Source organism: Columba livia, chromosome 19, assembly GCF_036013475.1.
Source record: "Columba livia isolate bColLiv1 breed racing homer chromosome 19, bColLiv1.pat.W.v2, whole genome shotgun sequence".
Classification (NCBI taxonomy): domain Eukaryota; kingdom Metazoa; phylum Chordata; class Aves; order Columbiformes; family Columbidae; genus Columba; species Columba livia.
The window spans coordinates 602501-608070 of NC_088620.1; the positions used below are offsets into that span (position 1 = coordinate 602501).

Consider the following 5570-nt stretch of genomic DNA (forward strand, 5'->3'; position numbering starts at 1 on the left):
CTGGCTCTCCCCAGGCTGGCACGCCGCGGTGGCACAGATGTGCGAGAGCAGATAGAGCCGGAGCGCAGAGGTGCCAGGAGGCTGGTGGCAGTGCCAGCGCTCGTTGTGCTGCAGGGACGGCTCGGGACGCGTCACTGGGAATCAGCTGCCGCCGGCTCGGGCAGCAGCGCTTGCTCTGCGCAGCGCAGTCCCAGCAGCTCTGTGGCTTTGTGTCTGTAATCTGCTTGCAGCCACATTCCTCTATCTGGTCCTTCCCAGCTTCTGCAGAAAGGAGCTGAACATGTTTCGCCGTTGCCCACACTGGGTCTGCAAAAACCAAGAGATTCATATTTAAACTCCCAAGCCTGTGAGGGATGAACAAACAGTCCCGCCAGCCTGGGGAGCTCCCTGAGCCAAGAGGCGCTTGAGGATCGCGGGGCTGGCATTCGGCTGCTGTTCCCGGCACAGCCGTGGGGGCTCAGCCCGGGGGGCAGCTCTGCTCCCGCGCAGCCTCTGCCGGCCCCACGGCTTCCAAAGGCCACAACCATGATCCCAGCCTGGGCTGCTCAGTGGGAACGTGGCTGTTTAACGCCCATGCTTCGAGCTGGGACAGGTGTCACATGCGGAGGGGGCTGGGACCCACCTCCAGGACAGGGACAGGTTGGCTCCTATAGCACCTATAGCTCCTTACTGAGTGCAGCACGGACTGCACGAACATGTTCATTCCATTCCTAAAAGCACGAGAAGAAACCCACCATCAGTACAGCTTCCAGTTCTGCTCTTTAAGCATCATATAATTTAGATTAACAGATATTTTGCAGATGCCACCATACTTGACAAGATATAATTATTTTTAACAAGAAGAAGAAGTTTTTTTTGGCTGCTCTCTGAATGCAGGGCTGTTCCCCAGCAGTGATCGTGCCGCGCATTGTGCCGGAGAGAACAACTCTTGCCGCAGAGCTGTAAAGTCTCCTTTTCTATTTGCATGTAGTATTTATGCTAATATTTGTGACTCACAAAGATGTCCTTGAAAAGACTGCGCAATCCGTTTCAGGGGCACAATCTCCGAGTGTTTCAAAGCGGTGCTTTTCCTCCTTTCCCAGCCTGCCGCAGATGGGATTTCAGACCGGTCACAATGAAGCTCTGGCAGCAGCCCAAGCGATGGCTGGGCAGAGCCTCCAGCTCCCTGCAAGAAATGCCCCGCTAATTAATCTTGACTGAGGAGAGAAAAGAAAGCAGAGCACGGAGCGGAGAGGAGGAGAGGCAGAAGGTGCAAAAAGGAGGAAAAGAAGGACTTGCTGCCCTGTGGCTCCCCAGGGGCGGCCTGTCCCTGTGCCACGGCGTGGCCGGTGCCACGGGTCTGGCGCCGGGTTGGGGGAGCAGGGCCTGGCACCGGGACGGGGGGAGCAGGGAGGGGTTGCCAGCTTTGAGGATTTTTCATTTTCTGGAGCTCATCTGCACGCGTGCTTGGAATACCCTGCGTTTCCATGTCTGTCTGTAAGAAGCAGAAGAGCAGCAAAGCCAGAACCAGGGCCTGGGGGGGACAGAGTGAGCCCCGGGGCGACCCACGGGGGAACCCGTGAGCTGCGGCCCTGTACTTGTGGCTAACACGGCACGGCTCCAACCTCCCGCTTCACCAGTGTCTGAGCCACAGCCACCGGTAACGACACCAGCGCAGTGTTTGCATTTCTCACGTGAACCATCAAATCTAAAAGCAGTAAAGCAGGGAGAAACCAGAGCATCCCCAGGTTCCTCTGCCACGTGGAGCCCCCAAACCACCCCGGTTCTGCCCCCCGCCTTGGCGGTCCCGGCAGATCCCCGCGGGTGAACCCGTCCTGCCCACAGCGCCGGGCTCAGGTCGAACCCCCGTCCCGGCAGAGCACGGGCTGGAGCTCAGCGCCGCTCACCCCGCGGCCACCGCACAGAGGCCACCAACACACCCTCCGTTTCCTCAGGAGATCAGTTTTCCGCCAAGGAAAGCACTTTCACTGAAATGGAAACGCTTTTGGGGATGTCAGTTCTGATGACACCTTTGATGGGAGAAAGATTAAACAATTTTTTTCCACTTTTTATATTTGGCTGAAAATTTTGATTTGATAAGGTAAAATATTAAAAATACATTCGCTGTTCTTAAATAACTTTTGTTTAAAATTGCATATAATATTAAATATTTAGCATTATAGCATATAGTGTGTTGTATTCATTAATATATATTTATACATAATAAAACAATTTGATATTATCAAGAAGGCAGCTCAGATGCTTCCAGATGCTTCTAAATTAACGTTGTTGGTGGTTTTCCCCCTATTCTACAGTGAATATTTAGGTTCTGTTCCAGTTTGAGAGGCAGACGCATTTTGAGGGGCCGGTACGTCCCGCGGGCCGGACACGCGCTCCCCGGCCGCTGCCGTCCCAGCTTCGCCCTGGTGTTCGGGTGCCGTGGTCCCCGGGCCGTGTCCCGGCAGCGGCGGCTTGTTCCCCCGTTTTGGCACTTGCCAGACTAAGGAGTAATGGTATGCAGAATGATCTCAAACCACTGCTTATTAATAATCGTGGATTATGTGAGATGCATGGTATTGATTTAAATCCACAGGGCAGCTTTGGGAAGAGAAGGTTTAATTTATAGAAACACTGACGTCTGATAGCAATAAATAATTAGGGAGATTGCAAAAAAAGGGTTCACAGGGCACTGCCCTCCAACTCCAGCTGGCTGCTCTTATCCTGCTAATAAATTGGTTAATAAAAGGAGAGAGAGAAAGCCTGGATTCTGGGTTATAAAAACAAATGACATTTTTATGTTTAGTGGACAGGAAAGAAAGGGGAAGGCAGAGAAGTCAGCCGGGTGCACCAGGAATCACATTGTGGTTTGCAGTCTGAATTCCTTAATGACATTCTCATTAAAAGTTCTTGCTGCCAAATGCTGTTTGCTTTTGCCTTCAGAACTGTCTGCATTAATAATGAGTAACTCTGCTTGGAAGTTATTTACATAAAGTATTGTTCTCATGTCACCGTGCCGACAGCCGCGCTCGGGGAGGGGACAGCGCCGGGAGCCGGTCCCACTGCCAGCACGGCGGCCGAACCGGCACCAGCGCTCCAACCCGCCACCCCGCTCCGGGCAGCGGTGACCCGCGGCTGTGACAGAGGGACGAGCACCGGGTGGCCCCGCCTGCACCCCGAGCCCCCGCTCCCCACACAGGGGCTCGGGCACCGTCTGCCCTTGCCCCACACCCAGATCGCTGGGTGTGAAACCTCGCAGGAGACCAGGACAGGCGACTTCTGCTCTTTTGTTTGCGGGCTGGAGCCAGTCTCCAGAGCCACACGTAGCACCCGATGAAGCCATTTCAGGTGTTACCAGATAACGGCACTGCCTGGCACCGAGGAAACACCACTTTCCACCCACACACACGAGGGTGCGACGTGGCACCACCCCACGTGTTCTCACACCATGATGCCTCACGATCCCGGTGCCGGTGTATGCACCACGGCATCACACGGCTGAGCCATCCACGTGCCCGTTTCTAGGGAAAACAGCCCATTCCCTGCAATCATAGCGGGGGACAGCAGTGAACAAGCATTTTAAAAGATTATGCCAATGAGCATCGGCACCGCAGGCCCGTCAGCCCGGCGAGCTGCTGGCGGCCGAGGCTGCGGCGCCAGCCGGGTGCGCGGCCAGTGCTTTTGGAAGCTCTACCTGTTCCGCCATCACAAGCACAGTGCTAACCGGGGCTCATACGCCCCTTGATAATATTGTCATGCATTATTATAAATATTGTTACTTACATTACAGTAAAAATAGAAACCGCCGTGGGAAATAGGAGACCCTTTCACCAGGCAATAAACCAGCACAAAATGAAAAGCGAGACCTCACTGAGAGACCAGTTAAACCGGGGTGGAAGGGGAGGCGGTTCCTGAACAGGAGCTGAGCACATCCTAGAATCTTCTGCAGGGTAGAATTGTGTAACAAGTCTGGTTTCAGCTGAACAGAATGGCTTGCTCCAGGAAAATTTAAACATTTAATTCCAACTTCTTATGTTATGTGCACTTCTATAATAATACAAAATTGAAATGAAACAACAGTCTGAAGTGGAAAATTGAAATGTTCTCCTCTGAAAAGGTTGAGGCTGAATGTTTTGACCTTATCAGAAAACCTCCCCCCACACCCCCCACTTTTCTTTCAAAACAAATTTTTGTCAAAGACAACACATTCCTACAAAACGTCTTGTTCTGACCAGTTGGCATTTCCCGACAGGGGCGGCCGAGCCGAGCGGTGGAGCCGCCGGGGCCACGGGTGCCAGTGCCACCATCCGGCAGAGCCAAAACCACCCCCGGTGTCACCCAGAGCCTGTCATGTCCCCACCAGCAGCTCTGTGAGATGGGACACGGGCACCTGCACAGAGAGAACGAAGCCACCGTGTGCCCGCTTGGTACATTCACCTGCGTGCCCCAGAGCTGGGATGGGTTTTTCCAAATAGATTCAGTTGGCTCAACAGCACATTTACCGTTCCCTGCAAAGCTGGCCTGGCCACAGACAAACGGGGGGACACCAGCACCTTGTCAGCGCTGGCGTCCGAGGGGCCTTTCTGAGCCCTGCGACCAGCCCAGCACCCTCCGAGCCCCAGACCCGACTCACCCACAGCCACACTGGGCTCCTCCGCCACGTGTCCCCAGTGACGGTCGCCTGCCACACTACCCCTGCTCCAGCACATGTCCAGGGCGTCCATTCCAGTAAATTTTGATGCATTGTGTTTACTCCCGGTTTGACTGGCAGAGGCCTGCCCGTCCCCACGGGCTCGGTCCTGCATCACCTCCTGGGCAAGCTCCGTGGCTGCTGCTGCCTTGGGCACAGCTGAGCACCATCAGCTGAGCACCATCGGCTGCTCCCCAGCTGCCTCCCCGAGCCAAGAAATCACCTCCCGAATCCTGCAGGTGTTTTCACTCCTGTTCCTGGCACGCTGTGCCTGGTTGCCCAACTTGCTGCCCGCTTCCAGCCATTCCCAGGGCACAGTGACGGCCCCACGGCATCACCGCCTGCATGTGGCCCTGGGGGCTCTTTGAAAACCCCGGCCTGGACATTTGCCATTTCGGTTCCCTCAGCGACGCTGTCAGCTCATCCTCGGCCTCGCAGTCGCTGCTGAGCCCAGAGAGCTGCGGCAAGCGCAGCGCCAGGCTGCACAGCTCAGCGATCGAGAGCCCGCGCCTCTGCAGACACGGACCGGCTGCTGCCCAAAGGCAGCGAACGTCCTTGTGCACCCGCACGCGTGAGCAGCGGCCCACGTGCCGCCGGCGGCCCGGGCACGCACCGCGGTGCACACACGTGCGCTGGAGTGCACGGGCAGGCATGGGCAGGTGCAAGCACAGGCACGGACGTGGGCACAGGCACGAGCACAGACACGGACACGGGCACGGACAGGCACAGGCAGGCACAAGCAGGCACAGCCCATCTCTTGCCGCGCAGCAGCCGTGCTGTCCCACGCTCCCCGGCTGCTCTCCTGCGCACCCCGGAGCCCTCCCCGGCCCCCATCTCCCTCTCAGAGGAAAAGCTGCACAAAGGGCCGTAACAAACCTCCCAGATGCAGCGAAAGATTTTCATG

General features: G+C 56.0%; 1 long non-coding RNA gene across 2 annotated transcripts in view; it reads right to left on the reverse strand.

Annotated features, from left to right (window-relative positions):
• Positions 1–5195, reverse strand: part of LOC110355083 (uncharacterized) — a 6648-nt gene extending 1453 nt beyond the window's left edge. Inside the window, exons 1-3 of one of the 2 annotated variants that reach the window (XR_010467138.1) lie at positions 4610–5195; positions 997–1165; positions 1–306 (exon numbers count right to left, since the gene is read on the reverse strand). The exon at positions 1–306 is cut by the window's left edge and continues 1453 nt beyond it. This is a non-coding gene — a long non-coding RNA (uncharacterized LOC110355083). The other variant, XR_010467139.1, reaches the window with a different exon arrangement.
• Between the last annotated feature and the right edge of the window lie 375 nt (positions 5196–5570).